We start from the raw sequence: 12899 nt of genomic DNA on the forward strand, positions 1-12899 counted from the left end.
CCAAACTTTACACAAAGACGTGCATAAGCGAACCAACAGAAATCAGGGAATACCTGGCTGACTTGCCGCTAACAATCATGAACCCTGAAGTGGCGGAATTACTAGGGGCTGTTATCACGCAGCGGGAGATACGGGTTGCTATCAAGGGCATGGCACGAAACAAGACCCCGGGCACAGATGGCTTACCGGACGAATTTTATGCAACATATGTGGACGAGATGACCCCCCAACTGGTCGCCATGTACCAGGGGGCCGAGAGCTGGGAGAGCAGCCGAAAGTGACAGAGAGGCCCTTATTGTCCTCATACCTAAGCCCGGAAAGGAACCTCATGACTACACGTCCTACAGGCCATTGTCCATGCTGAACATGGATTATAAAATCCTAAGTAAAATCCTTGCAACGCGCCTCCTACCACACATGCCCCTGCTGGTGCACGCGGACAAGGTGGGGTTTATCCCCGGGCGGAACATGGCCATAAACATCAGGCAGCTCCTGGCAGTAATGGACTCTGAAGGGTATGACAAACATGCAGCGGCGGTGTTCGCAGTAGATATTGAGAAGGCGCTTGACAGCCCGGAGTGGCAGTATTTACATGAGGTCTTGACCAGGATGGGGCTGGGTGAGGGATTTCTAACATGGGTGCGACTCCTTTACATGTCCCCCACGGCCCGAGTGCGCACTGGGAGGATTATCTCAACTAGACGGAGGGTGGAGAGAGGCACGAGACAGGGATCCTTCCTCTCCCCGCTCCTGTTTGCCCTGGCCATGGAACCGCTGGCGTGCAGGGCCAGGAGCGGCCGGGACTACAGGAGGCTGGAGTTAGCAACGGGGCGGCATTTCATCGCATTTTATGCGGATGACCTCCTGATATTTTTACGCAACACGGCCGACGAATTGCAGGGCGCGTGCAACATGCTGGCCCACTATGGCACTGTGTCTGGCCTCCGGGTTAACTGGCAAAAATCCAGTCTATATCCGCTGGCGCCCTATACCCCCCCCACTGCTCACACTGGAACACTTACGTTGGGAGCCCAACTGCCTGCAATACCGAGGAGTTAACATATATCATAGGGCGGCAGATCGTTGGACGGTAATGTAGGGAGGGCCATGAGGTCGGCAAAAACAGCGATGGATTTTTGGGGAACGCTCCCGCTGTCCGTGGCTGGGAGGGTTGCGGTCCTGAAGATTGTGACATTACCGTGCTTATTATATTACTTCGGAACTCTGCCGGTATGGATACCGCGGGCGATGTTCAAGGAACTAGACTCAAAGATCACATCATTTATTTAGGGAGCAGGCAGACGGAGGGTGGCACTGGCAATGCTGCGATGCCCCACAGCAGAGGGTGGGCTGGCAGTGCCTGATCTGGAGGCTTACTATTTAGCGGCACAACTATACTGGCTGATACAGTGGTTGGCAGCGGATCGAAACCCGGTCAGAGAGCAGTGTCCAACTGCACCAGACACTGCCACACTGGCAAAAATTCTCCTGCGAGTGCGTCGCACCACAGCTGCGGATACCACTGCGACTAGGGTGATAGTGCACTGCTGGACTAGATATTTAAGGAAAGTGGGCGCTACAACTCCCTACTCCCCTGACATACCCCTCACGATGCTGCGCTACCACCCACAGGGGGAACATTGGGCAGGACTGGAGGATTTGGTTGAGGCAGGACTTACAGAGATGGGGGACTTATACCGAGACTCCATGCTACTCCCCTTTGCAGACTTGCAGACTGCATATGATTTACCTGGGGGTCATTTTCTGAAACATTGAGCTCTAACGCACAGGATCAGGACGCACTGGAGGTGTGGGGATGCAGAGCCGAGAGCACTAGCGGGATGCAGGTACGTTGCACTGTCAGCAGGAAGAATTAAGACTGTGTCCTGGCTCTATAAGGCAATACGGAGGGATATGCAAAAGCCGCTAGAGCGCTTGCTAACACAGTGAGTGGAGGACCTCGGCAAACAAATACCTGAGAGAGACTGGGACAAAATCCTAGAATGCACCCCGAAAGTACCTAGAAATGCGCGATTTAAATTATTCAACTATTATGTGCTGCATAGGGCATATTTAATGCCGGTTCGCATCAGGAGGTACTTTGGTGCGGACTCTGTGGTCTGCCCGAGGTGCGGAGAGAGAGAGGCGCACATACTACATATGTTCTGGAGCTGCCCGCCACTGCAAACATTCTGGGGGGAAATTAGACAAGAGACAAATAATAGGTGACCTGATTGACAATGAACTTCCACAGACCCCAGAACATTTCATCTTAGGATGTTTCCCTCACACAGCCAAAAATAAGGTGACGGGAAAGTTTCAAGACCTTGCTTATATTTTAGCCAAGCGGGAGATAGCCAGGAACTGGAAAGCGCCGGGTGGGCCGAGACTCGCCACCTGGAGAAAGGCGCTTGAGAGATGGGCAGGGGCGGAGGGGAGGCTGCTACTCAGAGAGGACAGCCGGGGAATAGGTAAGATGGAGAGGGCCAGGGCCTGGGAGGACCTCGTGGGAGAACTAGTGGCAGCTGACACAGATGCTCTCAGCAAGGCGGGTACCCCGAGAGCAGCTGAACCAGACCCAGACGGCAGGCAAGAGGGACAACCGGCTTCTCTCACCATGTACTTACCATACTTCACTTACTAGCCAGCAACTCAAGGGGGGAGGGGGGATAGTTCTGTCGTTGGCACACTAAAGAATGTTACAGACAAGAAATGTACACCAGGAATCTGCTTAGAATGTACGACTGAATGTATGTATTGACAATATACAAATGCCAATAAAATATGGTTTAAAAAAAAAAAACTGTAGGGAAAGCGTTGGATAGAGGGTAGGTAAAAATTACTATTCCCACTCCAGTGAGTGCAGCAGTAGAGGAACCGTCGGATAGCGGAAGAGTAAAAATTACTATTACCACTCCAGTGAGTTCAACAGTAGGGAAAGCGTTGGATAGCGGGGGGGTAAAAATTACTATTCCCACTTCAGTGAGTGCAACAGTAGGGAAAGCGTTGGATAGCGGGAGGGTAAAAATTACTATTCCCACTCCAGTGAGTGCAACAGTAGGGAAAGAGTTGGATAGCGGGAGGGTAAAAATGACTATTCCCACTCCAGTGAGTGCAACAGTAAGGAAAGTGTTGGATAGCGTAGGGGGATTATTTAATATACCCACTCATGCAATATAATTAACATTAATTAACAATTCATTATTTTGGAAAAATTAATTTACCTCCCACCATTTTCCCCTATAAACATAACCTACAATATTGTAACATATTAATAAATTAACATCATTATTTAACAATTAACTAATTAGAATTAACGATATAATTAATTAACATATTTACAAATTAATTGTTAAATAATATCTAATTAATTGCTAATATAAGAAATTACACAAGTAACATAATTACCAATTAATTATTAATTGTTATGAATCAATGATTAATTAATTAATAATACATAAATTAACTTAATTAACAATATAAATTATTAAATAATAATTTATTAAGTAATACAATAATTAATTAATTTCAATTAAATTACTTCCCATCCTATTCCCCTATAAACCCACAACCCGCTACAGAATTAAATTACGCGAAAAACCTTTTAACATACAATTACTTAATTATAAATAATGCTAAAAATATGTATTATAATTAAATTACTTCCCACCCTATTCCCCTATAAACCCACAACCCGCTACGGAATTAAATTACAAAAAAATTAACATAAAATTCATTACTTTTACAAAATTTTAACATACAATACAAAACTAATGCATACTTTTAACACCTATACTAACACTTAAAACACACATAAAAAAATCGATATTACTAACTTCGATATTATAGAAATCCATATTTCTTACCTGCATTTCGATATTCTGCACCACTATATTTTTGCAATTCAATATTCTGTCCATTCTATATAAAAAACTCAATATTCTGTCCAGTTGATATATTGTTTTCGATATTGTGACTAGTTACCCTTGTATGGGAGCTACAACTCTTTCCGCCTCCTTAGCTAAAACGGATGATTTATCAACACCCTCCCATTCAAGAGAAAGTCTTTACAAGCAATCAGCTTAAACGTTTTTCCAACCTTGTATGTACTCAACTTTATAGCAATACTCTTGTAAGCTAGAGACTAACCTAGCTAGCCTTGCTGAATATTTGCAAGTTCCCCCGGCAACAATACCTTAATTAAGGGTTTGTGATTAGATCTCAATTTGAACTTTGAACCCCATAAGTAGATTCTGAAATATTCACAACCCCAAGCTGCGGCTAATGTTTCACATTCAATGACTGAGTAATTCCTTTCAGAATTAGTCAGTGTCCTGGATGCGAATGCCACAGTTCTTTCACATCCCTTATGAAATGAAATCCAGCATTTGTAGAGGTGTCCCGGCGCTGGGGGCCGTCTGGAAGATTAAGCAAGCTATTGCCCAGAGTCACATGGTGCTGGGCTTACCTGCCATCGGCACCGGGAATCGAACCGTGAGCCCCCGTAGTCCGGAGTCAGGCGCCCTGGCTGCTGCACCACTCCTCTCCCCTTATGAACATGAGAAAGTATGGCACCAAGACCTGTGGCACTAGCATCAACGATGAGAATGGATTCAAGCTTGGTATCAAAAGGGGTAAGTATACCTGCCTCACAAATATTTCTCTTGATGTCATCAAAACATGCTTGTTGTTGAGATTCCCACACAAAAGTAGCTCCTTGTTTTTTAAGAGTAATCGAGAATTTCAGTTTTGGCAGAAAAGTCTTTCACAAATTTAGAGTAGTATTCAATAAGACCTAAAAAAGATCTCAATTTGTCTTTGTCAGAAGGTGCAGGGGCTAGTTTGATTGCATCCAATAAGTTCTGTTTAGGTCTTACACCTTCAGCAGAGATCTCATATCCAAGATAATCAACTTTGTCAACAAGAAGAAAACAAGTTACTTACCTGTAACTGTAGTTCTCCAGTATTGGACCTTTCATAGATTCACATGCCTGAATCATTCCCCGTCGTCGAGACGGGAGTCTCCGGTACATAAAAAAGCATTGCTTAGTATTATAGCAAACTGAAAAAAGGCCTAGGCCCATTTTCCTTTGCAACCCATAACCTTCGTCATGTAAAAAAGGACTAAACTTGTCCCTGAACCAATCAGAGCCTCTCACCCTCTAGAACACTCCTGAGAGAACCTTCTGCCACTCAGATTTTCGTGCACTTGTGCAATAACACCCTTAGTCCTAAATCCGAGGTGAGCCTCTCAGGGGAGGAGGGTGGGTTGCAGGTGAATCTATGAAAGGTCCAATATTGGAGAACTACAGTTACAGGTAAGTAACTTGTTTTCTTACTCCAGTATTGGAGCCTTTCATAGATTCACATGCCTGAATCGGAATAGCGAGCAGTAAATACATGCACATTTTTTGTTACCCAGAATGTGAATCCAGGAAACATATATAGTGTGATAAAGATGGTACCTGTAAACCAAATTCCACATATCAAAAATACTTTGCAAATGGTAATACAATAAACAACAATACAATGTGCCAAAGTACATAATAAAGGAAGGAGGGATGGTAAAGAAGGCTCACCGTTACTGGATAAGGTTCCTCAGCACCGCTTCTCCCACCGCCACATCTCTCCCTGTGGCTGCATCCAAGCAGTAATGCCTGGTGAAGGTGTGCGTACTCGTCCAGGTCGCCGCCCTGCGGATTTCCTGGATCGGTACTCCTGCGAATAGAGCAGTAGAGGTGGAGACTGCTCTTGTAGAATGTGCACGGACTCGTGCATTCAGAGGTCGTCCAGCTGCCTGATGACAATACTCTATGGCACTGGAAATCCATCTGGCAATTCCCCTTTTTGACAAAGGGAAACCCTTCCTGGGTGCGCTGAAGGCAACAAAAAGCTGTGAAGACTTGTGGAACGGCTTAGTTTTCTGCAAATAGCACTTCAAACAACGCTGGACATCCAGCGAGTGAAGAGCTCTTTCCGCCGCTGTTGATGGTTGTGGAAAAAATCTTTTGAGAATTAATGGTTCGTTCAAATGAAAGTCAGTCGGAACTTTAGGGATGAATCTTGGATTAGTCCTGAGTATTATCCTGTCCTCTTTGAACTGCAAGAAAGGCTCTTGGACCGTGAGAGCCTGAATCTCCCCCACTCTCCTGGCTGAAGTGAGCGCAATGAGAAGCGCAACTTTCTACGAAAGAAATTTCAGCTCCGCCCTGTGAATTGGCTCAAAGGGCTGTTTCATCAACTGGGAAAGAACGACGTTCAATTGCCAGAGAGGTGGTGGAGGTTTTATTGGAGGGAAAACTCGGAACAGACCTTTCATAAATTGTTTGATGACTCTAGCAGAGCACAGAGATGGACCAGAGGCAGTTCTTCTAAAGCGTGAAATTGCAGCTAGGTGTACTTTTATAGATACATGTGCCAAACCTGACTTAGCCAAAAGCAAGATGTATGGAATAATCTCGTGAGCTTCTGAATGCAGCGGATGAATGTTAGACCTTTTGCACCATAAACAGAACCTTTTCCACTTCATCCGATATGTTTTGTTTGTACTATCCGCTCTGGCTCTAGATGGAATCTCCCTGCACTCCGTAGGGATGTTCAGATGCTGAAATTCGCAGTATTCAGGAGCCAGGCTGCTAAATGCAGAGATTTCGGATCCGGATGAAGAACTTCCCCCTGGAACATTGTCAGCAGAGACAGTATCGGCTGCAGGCAAATCGGGCGCTCCTCTGACAGTAGAAGAAGCTCCGCAAACCAATGTTGTCTGGGCCACCACGGAGCTATCAGGATTAACCTGCATGGTTCTTTCTTGATCTTCATAAGAACCTGCGGCAGGAGGGGAATTGGAGGAAAGGCGTAGGCAAAGATGCCTGACCATGCCATCAAAAACGCATTCCCCCAAGATCCCCGTTGGGGAAGCCAGCTTGCGAAGAACCGGCATTTTCTGTTCTCCCTTGTCGCAAAAAGATCTACTGTCGGAGTTCCCCATTCCTGGAAGATGTTGTTCAAAATCTCGTTGTCGATCTACCATTCGTGACAGACAGACTTTAGTCTGCTTAGAGTATCCGCCTTGGTGTTCTGGTCCCCTGGAAGATGTTCCGCTGTAATGGATACTTTGTGTCGTAGAGCCCATTCCCATATCCACTGGGCTTCCCGAGACAGGGAGAGTGATCTTGTTCCTCCCTGTTTGTTCAAATAGTGCATTGCTGTTGTGTTGTCTGTTCTTATCAACACGGCTGCACCTTGAATCCTTGGCAGGAAGGCCAACAATGCTAAGCGGACGGCTCTGAGCTCCAAAAGGTTGATATGCAATTGCTGTTCGTTCGCTTTCCAACGACCGCTGACCTGCAGATCCTGAAGGAATGCTCCCCATCCTTCCAAGGACGCATCTGTCGTAACCACCAATGGAGCTGGTTGAGTCAGTAAAGAAAGACCCTGCGAGATGTTTCGTTTTCGGGTCCACCATGTTGCCGTGTGGATCATGATCGGCGTCACTTTGATTATATCCTCGAAGGATCCTGTCGCTTGATGCCACTGAAGATCCAACTGCTCTTGTAACGGATGCATCCGTAGTCTGCAGCAAGGTACGAGGGGAATGCAAGATGACATCGTTCCCAGCAATGACTTGTACTTGCGTACTGAAAGAGACCTTCTTTTTATAAACGCCTGGGATAGAGATATTATTCCCCGCTGTCTCTCCTCGGAGGGGAACGCTCTGTTTACCTCCGTATCCAGAATTGCTCCCAAGAAAGTGATATTTCTGGACGGTTGCAGAGTTGACTTCTCCTCGTTTAGAGTGAGGCCTAATCTGGCAAATAGTTCTATGCAAGCCTCTGTTGACAACCGGGCTGACGCTGCCGAAGGAGCCTTGACTAGCCAGTCGTCGAGGTAAGGAAACACTTGGTGTTTCTGTCTCCTTAGAACCGCTGCCACTGGAGCCAGGCATTTTGTAAAAATCCTCGGGCTGATTTCAGACCAAAAGGAAGCACCTTGAATTGGTAATGATCCTCGGCCACCACGAACCGAAGGTACTGCCTGTGAGAAGGATAGATTGGGATATGTAAATACGCATCCCGTAAGTCCAGTTTGGTCATATAATCCCTTGGGTTTAATAGCAGCAGAATATCCTGGAGGGAGATCATTCTGAAGGTTTGATCCTTGAGGTAAGTATTTAGGGATCTGAGATCCAAAATGGGGCGCCATTGAAGAATGTGTTTCTTGATCAGAAAAAAGCGGGAATAAAATCCCCTTCCTTTCTGGGAATTCGGTACCGTTTCTATTGCTCCCTTTCGGAGCATTGTCCGAATTTCTTGACGCATCTGATGTACATACTTGACCTCTTGAAATCTTGGTGGTGTACAAGGGGGAATTTCCAGAAACTCTAGAGTATGACCGAATTGTATTATGTGGAGGACCCATTGGTCCGTCATTATCTGTTGCCAATTTTGAAGATGATAGGAAATTCTTCCACCCAGGGGAATATGCGACATATGAGGAATAAGTGTCACCAGACTGTCATTGTCTTCGGGTGGTGTCTTTCCCTTGGCGACCTCCTCGACCTCTAGGAGTAGATTTTGTGAAACCTCCTGTCTGTCTCTGTGAATATTGTTGATGATATGGCTGAGATGATGTGGAGTAGGAAGAATAGCGGCCTTGTTGATAACCCCCTCTATAAGAGGTTTGGCCCCTACCTCTTGAGCCACGAAAAGGAACTTTTCTATACTGTAATGTTCCCAGAGATTTCGCTGTTTCCGTATCCTTCTCGATACTCTGTAAGGCCTCATCAACATGCTTTCCAAACAGATCTTCCCCATTGAACGGAAGATCCAAGATCTTATTCTGGACTTCAGGCCTAAAAGATGTTGCTCTCAACCATCCTTGTCTGCGTAAAACAGCTGCTCCTCCCAGAGATCTGAAGGCGGTGGTCGCAATGTCCATTGCGCAATCTATGACTTCAGCCGAAGTCCTTTCACCTTCCTGGAGGATTTTTCTGGCCTCTTGTCTGTCCGCTTCAGGTATGCTGTCCATGTATGATGATAGGTCGCACCACATTTGCCTATCATACCTGCCCAGGATGGCTAGGGCATTTGCCGCCTTGACCAGAAGAGCAGACATGGACGAAAACCTCTTCCCTACATTATCCAAGCGCCTACCCTCTCTGTCCGGTGGCGCTGAAATTGAAGCAGACGGATTCCTCGATTTTTGCTGTGCCGCTTGAGTTATAACCGAGTCCGGTTTGGGGTGACCTAATAAACAAGCCGGAGCATCCGAAGGCGCTTTGTATTTTTTGTCCAGCCTAGCAACCACTGGAGTAACCGTTGCCAGCGTCTCCATAACTTTGAGACCTTCCTCCCATAGATGACTCACAATTGGAAGAGATCTAACCGTCTTGCGAAACGGTTCTTTGAAATCATATAAAAAGCATTCTGCTTTATCCCATGACATATTGAGCGCAAATCTCTGCGCGGCTCTCTCCATCAGATTATGGAACCCTCCAATGTCCTCCGGAGGGGAATCCACAGGTCTCGGTGACGGAGATGAAGGGGACGGAATCATATAATCATCCCATTCCTTACTAAGATCTGTTATCTCCCTTTCCTCCTGCTCTTCATAGTCAGATGTGTCTAGAACTGGTTGTGGCAAAGGTGATATTGGCCCAGGAACCGGTACCTCCTGTCTTCGCACTGGTGTACACGGAACCGAGTGCGACGGAGCCACTGGAATCCTTTGGGTAGAATGAGGCAAAGGATGCCTCCACTTGTAATCATCCAACATGAACTGCAAATCCGTCAGTAGAGAAGCTGGAACACTCACCATCTCTTCCTGATCATGTTGTCGGGGGCGGTCCTGATAACCCCCATACTCATCCTCCCAGTCATCCTCCTGACATTTAACATGTAACTGAGAGGGGCTACTTGCATAACCAAACGGACCCTCATTATCATCCTCCTGCGAATCCTCCTCCTCCAATAAATGGGATGGAACCTTACTAGGAGACGTAATGTCCGGGGTAATCCTTCTTTTCCTGGCAAAATCCCGCTTTTCTGGGGTTTTTCCCCTCATTGACGAGCCCGTCGAGATTGCCATAGTAACCGCCGACGACACCGTCGTCGCCGATGCCGCCGTCGACGCTGTAGACATCGTCGTCGTTGTCGCCGTCGACGATGCAGTTGTCACCGCCGTCGACGGTGCCATCGACGTAGTTGTGGTCGTAGTCATTGTCGTCGACCTCTCGTCGTCGATACTGCTGTCGACGATGCCATCGTCGACGAGGGTATAGGTTTAATAATGACCTTTGCCTCACTTTTTCTTCGTCGACGACGCTACTTTCTTCGTCGGCGATCCCATCGACGATGTAGATTTTTCTAATTTCTCCTCAGGTGAAGTAGACACTGGCTTTTTAAGCGTATGTTTAATGTTAAGGGGTGATTTTGAAGGCTCAGAACTTGTTTTCTTTGAATGTTTCACTCCTGAAGCATGACCCTTGCTCTCCTTTTCCTTAATTTGAGGAGATTTTGAGGGACTGCGCTCTGAAGACCCAGAAGTGGTCTTTTTAAGAGCCTTCTCAGGTTTCTCCCCTGATGTATGAAACTGAGGAGATCTACCTCTCTTCTGAGACCTCCTTGAAACAGTTGACGCCTCATCACTGTCACTAGACACAACATCCTTCCTGGTTTTAAGTTTTTGGAGCCAAATTAACAGTCTGCCTTCACGGTCCCTCAGAGTCTTATTAGAAAAGGTACGACATACCTTACACTCCTTCGCCTGGTGGTGTGGGTAAAGGCAGTATATACAGTATTTATGAGGATCGTCAATATATAATCTCTTCTTTGAACAGGTGACACAGGCCCTAAACAAGCCCTTCTTCTCCTTATCAGCCATTCTCCAAAAGATGATGTAGAAAATTCAGTTGAAAAATCTCCTCAATCTAGAACCAACTGTAGAATTTGAGCAGAGCTCAAAGGAGACTCCCTAGCACAATGTGCGGTAGAAAATCTGAGGGGCAGAAGGTTCTCTCAGGAGTGTTCTAGAGGGTGAGAGGCTCTGATTGGTTCAGGGACAAGTTGTTACACCTTAGATCCTGCACCCGTTCCTGAGCCCCGTTACGTTAGTACACTACAAGACCCAGAAGGCTGTGGGAAGGGGGAGGAGGTTGTGTGCTCTTGTAAACATCACATGATCAGTGAGGCGTATATCTACCACTCCTCTGCCTGCTATCAGTGCTTGACAATCCTTCCTTCGGATGTACCACGCCTCCCTGCAGCTGCTTCGGTAAACTCCCTAATTGACTCTGCTTCGTGTAGCGCGTTTGCTACTGGAATTGTTCTTGTCCCGTGTTTGGGAAGTTGCCTATCTGCAGTACGTATCCTCAGTACTCTGGTGCCGGCACCGGCATACGCGTTACTTCTTTTACCCCTCCCCGTGTTCTTGGACAAGTCAGACGCCCGGCGTTTGGATTGCCGTCCCCGCCTCCTCCAGACCTAATTGAGTCCGCTGTTTGACTTCACCCTCGTCGTCTCCGAAGACGGCCGTTTCTGCCTCCTGAACTATCCTACATGAAGAAGGTGCTCAGTGGGTGCCCGGATAATTGCTTCACGTACTGGTCACGATTCCATCCCGCTGTCATTACAGAGCCAGTTTGGGGAATACAGTTCAACGATCACCAAGATCTTGTGCCCGGTACCTCATGGAGCGTGAGAGGCTCGTGTGAGGCAGTTCTCTTACGTCCAGAAAGACTTCGTACAAGACACCGTAGCCGAAGACATTCTCTTTCTGTTTGGACTCAGTGAACTGCTAAATTCAGATCGCTAGTGTCTCTATGCGTCTGGACTGCTACCAGCACAGCTATCCGCCCTTCCTCCACGGTGAGTTTGCAAAAGCACACATCCAGGGAAAGAGTTTAGGGGCGAGTATAGGTACTAGGGGGAGGGGGAAAGTACACACTTGAGCCACATACGTACACACTCAGTTACTTACTGTTCCTCTCTCTTTTTCTATAGGTATTCATCACTCCTGAGACCCTGCTTCATATTCACACCCTGTTTCTATTTGATGGTCCACACTGGCTCTTCTCTCCCAGTGGGGTAGTTCATCTGGTTTGGTTGCACATACGAACTAGGTGGTGCCCTAGGGGGAGAGTAGAGACCTGTCTTCGCTCCCGAGGTTGGAACCTCTGCCTGGAACCTTGAGTCCTGACACAAGTTTAGTCCTTTTTTACATAACGAAGGTTATGGGTTGCAAAGGAAAATGGGCCTAGGCCTTTTTAGGTCTCGGCTAGCGAAGGCTGCGCTTGTGCAGTCTCGCTCGCGAGAGACAATGACTTGGAGTAGAGGGGCTTGAACCCGCCCCTCTTCTCCATTGGCTGGCCTCTTGAATGCTGGCCAGCCATTGGAGAAGAGGTCCGTCACTCCGAACAGGCCCCGTCCTTTTCGGATTCGGGGGCGTGTTTTTTTCAACTTTTCTCATTATCTCCTCCAGCCAATGGCAAGAGGAGAGAACAGCAAAACACGCCCCCGAATCCGGAAACGCCGCTGCCTTTCTCCGAGGCATTTCTGCTTCGCCTTGGAGAAAGGCGGCGGCGTTAATGGCGTCCTCTCCCCCTGCTGTCGGCTCCAGAAACCAATTATTGTATCTTTTGCAGAGGCGGAGTGACACGGTCAGAGAGAATCGCACCACTCACTGTGTCTAAAATTCCAACTGGGCTGGTAAAGAGTCAGTTATGAGTATACGAGTTTGGAAGGTGCCGGTACTTTGAATGAGCAAGAGCTGAGCACGGCATTTCCTGTGTTTTTAAAGGGAGAGGCCCCGCACCTTTTTCAGCAAGGGTGCCAACTTTTACCGGACGAGTACTGCCCTTATCACGAGCAAACAGTCACTCTCGGATGGATTTCAGGGCTGGT

Source organism: Triturus cristatus, chromosome 12 (assembly GCF_964204655.1).
Source record: "Triturus cristatus chromosome 12, aTriCri1.1, whole genome shotgun sequence".
Taxonomy (NCBI): domain Eukaryota; kingdom Metazoa; phylum Chordata; class Amphibia; order Caudata; family Salamandridae; genus Triturus; species Triturus cristatus.